Below are 11,538 nucleotides of genomic sequence, written 5' to 3' on the forward strand. Positions count from 1 at the left end.
TGTCCACCTGCTAGCATTCACACTTCATAAATTATTTATTTTATCATTTACCTACTCGAGGACGAGCAAGAATTAAGCTTGGGGATGCTTATACGTCTCCAATGTATCTATAATTTATGAAGTATTCATGCTATTATATTATCCATCTTGGATGTTTATGGGCTTTATTATGCACTTTTATATTACTTTTGGGACTAACCTCTTGACCCATAGCCCAGTGCCAGTATCTGTTTTTTCCCTTGTTTCAGTGTTTCACGGAAAAGGAATATAACGGAGTTGAAATGGAATGAAACCTTCTGGAGAAGTTATTTTTGGAAAGAAAGCAACTCGGGAGACTTGGAGTGCACGTTAGGAAAGCAACGAGGGAGGCACGAGGCAGGGGGGCGCGCCCAACCCCCCTGGGCGCGCCCACCCCCCCTGGGCGCGCCCTCCACCCTCGTGGGCCCCTCGTGGCTCCCCTGACGTATTTCTTCCGCCTATATATATCCATATACACTAAAAACTTCGGGGAACAGAATAGATCGGGAGTTCCGCCGCCGCAAGCCTCTGTAGCCACCAAAAACCAATCGGGACCCTGTTCTGGCACCCTGCCGGATGGGGATCACTCACCGGTGGCCATCTTCATCATCCCGGCACTCTCCATGACGAGGAGGGAGTAGTTCACCCTCGGGGCTGAGGGTATGTACCAGTAGCTATGTTTTTCATCTCTCTCTCTCTCTCGTGTTCTTGAGGTGGTACGATCTAGATGTATCGCGAGCTTTGCTATTATAGTTGTATCTTATGATGTTTCTCCCCCTCTACTCTCTTGTAATGGATTGAGTTTTCCCTTTGAAGTAATCTTATCGGATCGAGTCTTTAATGATTTGAGAACACTTGATGTATGTCTTGCCGTGCGTATCTGTGGTGACAATGGGATATCACGTGATTCACTTGATGTATGTTTTGGTGATCAACTTGTGGGTTCCACCCATGAACCTATGCATAGGGGTTGGCACACGTTTTCGTCTTGACTCTCCGGTAGAAACTTTGGGGCACTCTTTGAAGTACTTTGTGTTGGTTTGAATAGATGAATCTGAGATTGCGTGATGCATATCGTATAATCATGCCCACGGATACTTGAGGTGACAATGGAGTATCTAAGTGACATCTGGGTTTTGGTTGACTTGTGTCTTAAGGTGTTATTCTAGTACGAACTCTATGATAGATCGAACGGAAAGAATAGCTTCATGTTATTTTACTACGGACACTTGAATAGATCGATCAGAAAGAATAACTTTGAGGTGGTTTTGTACCCTACCATAATCTCTTCGTTTGTTCTATGCTATTAGTGACTTTGGAGTGACGCTTTGTTGCATGTTGAGGGATAGCCATATGATCCAATTATGTTATTATTGTTGAGAGAACTTGCACTAGCGAAAGTATGAACCCTGGGCCTTGTTTCCTAGCATTGCAATACCGTTTACGCTCACTTTTATCATTAGTTACCTTGCTGTTTTTATATTTTAAGATTACAAAAACCTATATCTACCATCCGTATTGCACTTGTATCACCATCTCTTCGCCGAACTAGTGCACCTATACAATTTACCATTGTATTGGATGTGTTGGGGACACAAGAGACTCTTTGTTATTTGGTTGCAGGGTTGTTTGGGAGAGACCATCTTCATCCTATGCCTCCCACAGATTGATAAACCTTAGGTCATCCACTTGAGGGAAATTTGCTACTGTCCTACAAACCTCTGCACTTGGAGGCCCAACAACGTCTACAAGAAGGAGGTTGCATAGTAGACATCAGGGGACGAATCAAAGTGTCCGGCAACAGAGGTCTCATATGAGGTGAAGTCAGTATTCCGCTCTATCGCCGCTGAGTGTGCGGCCTCCGTGGCGGGGACCATCCACCCGTCCTCGGACGGCGTGATCTGCTCCGGATTGAGGGCCGGAGTAGCTACAGGTGTGATCTCCTGAACACCGTTCTATGACACAGCTAAGTCATGCTCATCGTGACTGTGCGGCGCACCTGACATGGGTTCGAATCCGTCGAAGATCAAGTCTCCGTGGATGTCGGTAGTATAGTTCAAGCTTTCGAACCTGACCTGATGGCCAGGGGCGTAGCTCTCGATCTACTCCAGATGGCCAAGCGAGTTGGCTCGCAGTACGAAGCCGCCGAATACGAAGAGCTATCCGGGGAGGAAAACCTCGCCCTGGATCGCATCGTTGCCGATGATCGAAGGAGCATCAAGCCTTTATCGTGACGGCACAGTGGAACTCTCAATGAAAGCACCAATGTCGGTGTCAAAACCGGCGGATCTCGGGTAGTGGGTCCCGAACTGTGCGTCTAAGGCGGATGGTAACAGGAGGCGGGGGACACAATGTTTACCCAGGTTCGGGCCCTCTCGATGGAGGTAATACCCTACTTCCTGCTTGATTGATCTTGATGATATGAGTATTACAAGAGTTGATCTACCACGAGATCGTAGAGGCTAAACCCTAGAAGCTAGCCTATGATTCTGATTGTTGTTGTCCTACGGACTAAACCCTCCGGTTTATATAGACACCGGAGGGGGCTAGGGTTACACAGAGTCGGTTACATGGGAGGAGATCTACATATCCGATTTGCCAAGCTTGCCTTCCACGCAAAGGAGAGTCCCATCCGGACATGGGACGAAGCCTTCAATCTTGTATCTTCATAGTCCAACAGTTCGGCCAAAGTATATAGTCCGGAAGTCCGAGGACCCCCTAATCCAGGACTCCCTCTGGCCCCTCGTGGCTCCCCTGACCGACTTCTTTCGCCTATATATGTCCATATACCCTAAAAACATCGGGGAGCAGAATAAATCGGGAGTTCCGCCGCCGCAAGCCTCTTTAGCCACCAAAAACTAATTGGGACCCTGTTCCGCACCCTGCCGGAGGGGGGATCCTTCACCGGTGGCCATCTTCATCATCCCGGCGCTCTCCATGACGAGGAGGGAGTAGTTCACCCTCGGGGCTGAGGGTATGTACCAATAGCTATGTGTTTGATCTCTCTCTCGTGTTCTTGAGATGGTACGATCTTGATGTACCGCGAGTGTCGTGGAATTGTCACGGCAGATGTCCTCGTGAAAGGACTTAGTCGTGGAGCCATCGCAACTAGGAAGCTTAAAGGGGTTAAGACGGGACAAAGGACACGAGGGTTTATACTGGTTCGGCCCCTTGCGGTGAAGGTAAAAGCCTAATCCAGTTGAGGTGGAATTACTAGGGTTTCGATGACCAGGGAGCGAATCCGATATGCCCGGCTCTCGATCTGATGTTACTTGCCCTAAGCCGCCGGCGGGTCGTCCCCTTATATACACGGGTTGATGCCCCACGGCCTACAGAGTCCCGGCCGACTTACAAACAATGTCTGGCTCGGTGACTAGTTAATCTTGCCTTACAATACAAGTCATGCCATTATGGTGGTTTATCACTACGGGCCTTAAGTCGCATGCGGGCTTTGGGCCCTTAACTAAACCGCCATCTTCACGCTTGATATTGGGCTTCATATGATAAATCGTCATAGCGTAACTCGGCCCCTCCTGGGCGGGTTACACTAGTAGCTATATCACCAACATTAGGCCCCAGATTGATTTGAACCGGTTCATGTCAATCTTCAATACCTTAAGAAAAAGCCTTCTGTCTTGTGTCTGTGCAAAAGTTATAACCCGCCATGACGTCATCTTCTGGATTCATGATAACCCGCCATGACGTCATCTTCTATTAAATTCATATTTTATTCCGTCATATCCCAATGGATCCTTATCTTAATGACCATCCCAAAAATCGAGGCGTCTGAGTAGCTGGATAACCATGTTTGGCCTCCTCTTCGCGCCCGCTTTATCAGTCCTCTTTTATAAATAGGCATGACCTTCGGTCTTTCTTCATTCTGCCCCTTTCGTCGTCTTCTTCCTCTCGCTACTCCACTACCACTTGAGCTCCGCCGCCGCAGAGCACCTCGTCTTCGTCGATCTTGGCCGCTGCATCAACCTGAATCGATAGAGAACGGCGGCGACCCTCCGCAGTAGATCTGCAGCTGTAAGTTCTTGCCGTCCCGCACCCCAGATCCGCATTTAGGGTTTGCAAGTTCCTCTGCGTTTTTAGCTGTTCATCATAGTTTCTTCAGAGTTCCTCCACCGCGGCCTCTTCTGATTTAAAAGGCAACATATACTCCTGCGGTAATCGTTTTATGTCCATTTTTGACACTAGCAGATCCCTTTTCTTTGTACAGAGGCCTCATTAGAACTCACAAACTCATCTGTACCAGTTTTTAGGTCTAGAATATTTTCTTTTCTGAATGACCGTTTGATCCAAAATAACAGCTGCAACCTGCAAAACTTGTTTGTGCGACACTTAGGCAAAAGCTGTATCTATTAGATCCACTTAGCCATGGCGACTCTTATCGCCGGCTTAAAAAAGGCAATGCTCAATCAATAATTCCGACCACTCATGGTGGTTTAAATAACTTAACTGCTTATGATGCCCATGGCGGCTTGAATAATCTGATATAATTAGCCATATGTCATTAGGCCCCTTCGTAAGCCGCCATCTTGAATATGAATTGAAATATTTTTCTCCGGCTTAAATTTGAGCCGGAAATTTTTATTTTGTCATAGGCTTCCATCTCCATAATGCCGCCCAAGGCTCCCAAAGCACCCGTTACATGCAACTGGGTTACATCCATCGTCACAGATAACACCTTTAATGAGTTTGTGAAGACTGGTTATCTGCCGAAGAAGGAAGTCATGTCCTATCGTGCTCCTGATCCGACAGAAGAAAAACCTCAACCCAAGGAAGGGGAAGTTATCGTCTTTACTGATCACATGAACCGGGGCTTTTCTCCACCCGGCTCAAAGTTTTTCAGAGACGTCTTGCACTTTTTTGACCTACGACCTCAAGACATCGGACCCAATTCCGTGTCAAATATTTGCAATTTTCAAGTGTTCTGTGAGGTGTACCTTGGAGAAGAACCCAGCTTGCTACTCTTTAGAGAGTTATTTTATCTAAATCGTCAGAATGAACGTGCCAATGGGCCCAGCTTGGAACTTGGCGGAATCTCAATCCAACGACGGAGAGACTGTCTCTTTCCGTATGCCGAACCGCCGAGTCACCCTAAAGATTGGAACCAGACGTGGTTCTATTGCCAAGATACTTCTCCGGCTAATGAGAACCCTCTGCCCGGCTTTCGCGCCCTGCGCCTCGAATCCACTCACCCTTTGCCAGATAAACTATCTCCGGCTGAACGTCAAACACTTCCCCTACCATGAGTAAGGTCAAGGCTCTTTTGGGGAATGGCTTAAACGGCATCGATCTGGTCCGAGTTTGGCTTGCCTGGTGGGTTATTCCTTTGAGCCGCCGCCCCGGCTTGATGTGTTATTACACAGGCCAAAAGAATGATCCTCTGCGGCACAGCCCTGACGACTTACCTGAAGACGTTGTTGATGATATGACCAAGTCTCTTCTGAATGAAAGCCTGACAGATTGTGGGAAAGTAGGTTTAAGTCCTTTCTGCAAAGCTAACCCGGCTCCAGCGGTAAGCCATCGACTTGAGCATTTTTACCTTCAACCTTGACAATTTTTTCTTTACTCAAAAAACCTTTGTTGTAATTCACAGGCTGATGATGAATTTTGGAAGGTCAAGTATGACCATGCAGCTGCAAAGAAAGACAGAAAAACCAAGAAAGCCGCCAGGAAAGCCGCTGCCCGGAAGAAGGGGAACAAGCCTAGCGCCTCAGATATGCTTCATTTGGAAGACACCTCCGAGTCTGAGGTAGCTCTTGACTCTTTAGGCTCCTTTTTTAACCATCTTATTGACACCGATTATCATCAGGAGGATACAGGAGCGAGTCATGCAGTGATTGAAGAGGTAACTGTAATTTCCTCCGACTCCGAGCCTTTGCCAAGACAGAAAGTCCGAAGAGTAACCCGGAAAGTAAGATTTTCACATCCTTTAGCTTACCAAGATGCTCAATTTCTTTTGAAGCGACAGATTCATGAGAGCCGGAGGCAGACCCGGACCAGTAAAGATGCGGAACTCTCCTCCGGCTTACCCGATGTAACAATAAAATGCCGGACTGAGGTCATCTCTGATTTACATTCTTTTTATCCTTTGGCGGGTTTCACTCGTCAACTGCTCAATTCTTCTGACTCAAACTATCAGGGAACTTCACCTTCCTCTGGCGAATCAATGCAGTCCAATTTGCCGGCTTTCAAAACCGCTCCAGGGTAATGATAACCTGCTTAATCTGTGCTTAATTCAACTTGTTGTATTTTTACTGACCTTTTGATTTTATGCAGTGGTCAAGCAAAACCCAGCAAAAGGGCGAAGAAGAACAAACCGGCCGAAGAACCGATCTTAAATGAACCAGAGCTCAGAATAGCTGCTCCTGACACCTCCGTTCATGAGCCGTCGCCTCAGACAGCCCACGATATTCCAACGCCTACTGCTGATCCGCCTGTCGAGCAAGCCATTGATGGTTCTGAGAACCCGAGATCCCTAGCCCGGCCAAGGCAAATGACCCGGATATTGAAATCATCAAGACTGCCTTTGTTGAGCCGGGGAGACCCACCGTGCTAGCCAAGTGCTCCGCCAAAGAAGAACTTCTGGGACGCCGCAAGGCTAAGCTGGATGTCACTGATTATACTCATCTGAGTATTGGAAATTGACATGGTAAAGTAGATACACCAAAAATCTAAGGTATAAATCTTGCCCTGTATTTTATTTATTCTTACCATATCAGCCCCCAAGTCTACTGCTTATAACAAAATACGCTGTAGACTTTAAAATTAGCTTGATAATATATACAAGAACTCCGGCTTATCCTGTAGCGCCCAAGGGCCGGCTTAACAGCATGTTTGAACCGGTCCTTATCATGTTTTAATCAAGAAGTACTTGAACAGCAATATGCATTAGCCCCCAAGTGCCAAGTACCTTTGCTTGCAAAGTGCTTGGGATTTACTATAATAACCCACCACTGCAAACATAATTCTTCAGCATACATTAGCTCCCAAGTGCCAAGTATCTTTACTTGTAAAGTGCTTGGAACTTAATGTTGCATAATGACAATCCTGATTTTAACCCGGCATTTGTACAGGCCACCATTAGTCAATTTGAATCGGAGATTTCTGACTTGAAGAATCGCCTGGAAGCACCGGAGATTGAAACCCAAAAAGCCAATTCCAAGTTTTAATTCAGTGTATCTGAACAAGAGAAACTGAAAAAGGACTTTGAAACAAAGAAGAAAGCCTGGGCTAATGAAAAGATTGCCTTGATCAACCGGGCTGAGAAAACTGAGGCGGCTCTTGCAGAAACGACCGCCGAGTTATCCGGCTTAAAACGCGATGTATCTCAGATGGTCTCAGCAATCTTTGGTAAGTTACTCTGCAAGTGTTAGATATTTGAATCTTTTCTAACAAGCATATCAATTGTCATCGACTCACCTGACCTTGTAACGCAGGCCCCAGGAGTTCCAATCTTGATCAAAGCATATTGGTAAAATTGAAAGCGGTTTACACACTGGTAGAACAACTCTACACCGGGTCAGAGCGTGCCTTAGCTGCAGTGGCTTTGTCAAATGAAGTCCCCACCCTCTTGGCGGATGTATTGAAGCGGCTTGCCGTGCTACCTCAGCGGTTCAAAGAACTAGGGCGATCTTCTACGAGAGTCGGAGCCGTCACTGCATTAAGCCGGGCCAAAGCGTGGCTACCGGAGCTAGACCCGGCCGACATCGCCATCGGGTATCCCAGCCTAAAAGAGGATGGCACCCCTTTTGGACAGGAGGACTTCACTACTTGCGTCAAGGAAATACGCCCTGTGGCCACCCTGATTTCTAATGACACAGATCTTACCAAGTATCATCCGGGTTATGATGCTGAAAACCGGAGGATTCCAACGCCACATTCTGAAGTGGTCAGCTTGATCCCTCCAATTCGTAAGCATACCTTCGCCCCTGAAATTAACCCGGCCGGATTAATTGATGATGAAGCTGAATTTGAAGCTTTGAGTGGCATTGACTGGTCATCATCAACCTTCCAGGATAGGGAACAAGATGGAGGAGCGGAAAGGGATGATCCGCAAGCATCAGGCCAACAACGCGATTGATCCATCAGGCGGCTCATATTTACGCCTTTGCTAAAAAAATAATGTTTCATCATTTGGACTCGGGGAGTCATGTAATAGGGTAGAAAAAATACTTGGTTTTGTCGTGCCATTGCGCACGTGTCTCGTGCTCAACACTGTTTAAACCGCCATCTTATATTCCTCCATATTGTGCTGATCATCTGTTTGCCTTATGTTTAAAAAGGGCTCTTTAGCTGTCCTGCATAGAGAAACAAATCACAAGTCCCTGTGGTCCTTTGATTTACGCTGCCTGTTTATGTGACCCGAACAGTAAGGGTGACAACCCGATCCTTAGAAGCCAAAAAATTCCAAATGTATAATGATCGTCATATGCTGGCGATTTATTGACCAAGGCCCAGACCAGGCGAAATAGAAGCCACTTATTAGATGCTTCCAAATATAATCAAAAAGTCAGAAATTTGTGATTGTAAAGAACTTTATAAAGAAATTTCAGAGGCTTCTGATTCGAATACGATCAGAGAAGCATTCCAAAGGGGTTAAGCTAAGATTCGAATACGATCATATAGCCCCCAGTGGCTTTGGCGTTGCCGACCAAGAGGGTATCGACAGCTACGTTCTCTTTGGTTCGAATACGACCTATGTTTGAATAGGAAGCCCCCAAATGACCGTGAGTGTTGTTTAATGACGCTGATTCGAATACGATCCACGTCAGACCCAAAAAGGGGTTGAGCTATGATTCGGATACGATCAAGAAGCCCCCTAGTAGGTTTGGCAGTGTGCCAATCAAAAGGGTATCGACAGCTATGTTCTCCTTGGTTCGAATACGACCTATGTTTGAACAGGAAGCCCCCTAGTGATCATGATATTTAACGGCCAGATTCAAATACGATCATAAGTCGGCCCAAAGGGAGAGCTGGATTCAAATATGATCAGTTCCCTGTTGGTCATTTTAAAGATATAAGAATGAAGACATATAAACTTTTGAGGATGAGAAGGAAAGAGGTCCTGCTTTATTACTTTTCATAATATATACATCATCAAAATATGTACATCATGAGAGCCGGTAGCTTAAGTGTAGTAAGGCCGAAGATGAGCGATATTCCATGGCCGGCGGGTCTCCTCCTCCGACTTGCGTGAGTCTTTCTGCTCTCGAACATCGATGAGGTAATATGCCCCGTTATTCAGGTTCTTGCTGACCACAAAGGGTCCTTCCCAAGGTGGGGATAGCTTGTGCATATCGTACTGATCCTGGATGAGCCGGAGCACTAAGTCACCCTCTTGGAACGTTCCGGACTTAACCCGGCGGCTGTGATAGTGACGCAGGTCCTGCTGGTAAATCGCCGAGCGGGCTATTGCTAAGTCACGCTTCTCATCCAACAAATCAAGTGCCTCCTGACGAGCTTGTTCATTATTAGCTTCAACATAAGCCGCCACTCGGGGCGAGTCATGACGGATGTCACTCGGTAGGACCGCCTCTGCTCCGTAAACCATGAAGAAAGGCGTATAACCCGTCGATCGGTTAGGTGTAGTATTGATGCTCCTAATCACAGAAGGCAACTCCTCCACCCAACAACCCGGCGTCCGTTGTAAAGGGACCATGATCCGGGGCTTTATACCTTTCAAGATCTCTTGATTGGCTCTTTCAGCTTGACCATTGGATTGAGGATGAGCTACTGATGAAACATCGAGCCGGATATGTTCACGTTCACAGAACTCTTCCATAGCACTTTTGGACAGATTACTACCATTGTCAGTTATGATGATGTGTGGAAAACCAAAATGAAAGATCACCTTTTCACGAACTGGACCGCCGTGGCTGCATCACACTTACTGACCGGCTCTGCCTCAACCCACTTCGTGAATTTATCAACCGCTACCAGGAGGTGTGTCTTTTTATCCTTGGACCTTTTGAAAGGCCCAACCATGTCAAGCCCCCAGAATGCAAACGACCAAGTGATTGGAATCATCCGTAATTCTTGAGCCGGCACATGAGCTCGTCGTAAGAATTTTTGACAACCGTCACATTTACTGACCAGATCCTCCGCATTAGCATGAGCCGTCAGCCAATAAAAACCATGACGGAAAGCTTTAGCCACAAGAGATTTTGAGCCGGCATGATGACCACAATCCCCTTCATAGATCTCACGAAGTATTTCTTGACCTTCCTCAGGCGACACACAACGTTGAAACGCCCCAGTAACACTGCGATGATGCAACTCACCATGAACAATTGTCATGGACTTAGACTGCCGGACGATTTGCCTAGCCAAGGTCTCGTCCTCAGGCAACTCGCCCTGGGTCATGTACGCCAAATATGGCACTGTCCAATCTGGGATGACGTGAAGAGCCGCCACCAATTGCGCTTCTGGGTCTGGAACAGCTAAGTCTTCCTCTGTGGGCAACCTGACAGAAGGGTTATGCAAAATATCCAAAAAGGTGTTAGGTGGCACCGGCTTACGCTGAGATCCCAGCCGGCTTAAAGCATCAGCCGCCTCATTCTTCCTTCGATCAATGTGCTCCACTTGATAACCCTTGAAGTGCCCAGCTACAGCATCAACTTCACGGCGATAAGCCGCCATGAGAGGATCCTTAGAATCCCACTTGCCTGACACCTGTTGAGTCACCAAATCTGAGTCGCCCAAGCACCTTACCCGGCTTAAGTTCATCTCCCTAGCCATCCGAAGACCATGGAGCAAGGCCTCATACTCAGCTGCATTGTTGGTACAGGGAAACATCAACCGGAGCACATAACAAAAAATTTCACCTCGAGGGGAAGCTAAAACAACTCCAGCCCCCGAGCCCTCCAATTGCCTGTATCCATCAAAGTGAATAGTCCAATATGTGTTGTCTGGCTTTTCCTCAGGCGTCTGTAGCTCTGTCCAATCGTTGATGAAGTCCACCAGTGCTTGAGACTTAATAGCAGTGTGTGGCACATACTTCAAGCCATGAGGTCCAAGCTCAATGGCCCACTTGGCGACTCGTCCTGTAGCCTCTCTATTCTGAATGATGTCTCCCAAAGAAGCAGAACTTACCACAGTGATGGGGTGACCCTGGAAGTATTGCTTAAGCTTCCGGCTCGCCATGAACACCCCATAAACGAGCTTCTGCCAATGTGGATTTCTTTGCTTAGACTCCTAGCGCTCCACCACAATTGCCACACTGACAGCACGTGAGTTAGCAGCCACATACAAAAATAATGGCAACTTATCAATGGGAGCCGCAAGGACCGGCGGCTCAGATAACTGTCTCTTTAAATCTTCAAAGGCAGCGTTAGCGGCATCACTCCAGACAAAATTGTCTGTTTTCTTCATCATCTGATACAGCGGTATGGCCTTCTCACCTAACCAGCTTAAAGCAGTGATACGACCCGCCAGTCGCTGAACATCATTGACGCACGCCGGCTTAGACAAAGAGGTGATTGCCTTGATCTTCTCCGAGTTGGCTTCAAT

This window comes from Triticum aestivum, chromosome 6D (assembly GCF_018294505.1).
Source record: "Triticum aestivum cultivar Chinese Spring chromosome 6D, IWGSC CS RefSeq v2.1, whole genome shotgun sequence".
Lineage (NCBI taxonomy): Eukaryota > Viridiplantae > Streptophyta > Magnoliopsida > Poales > Poaceae > Triticum > Triticum aestivum.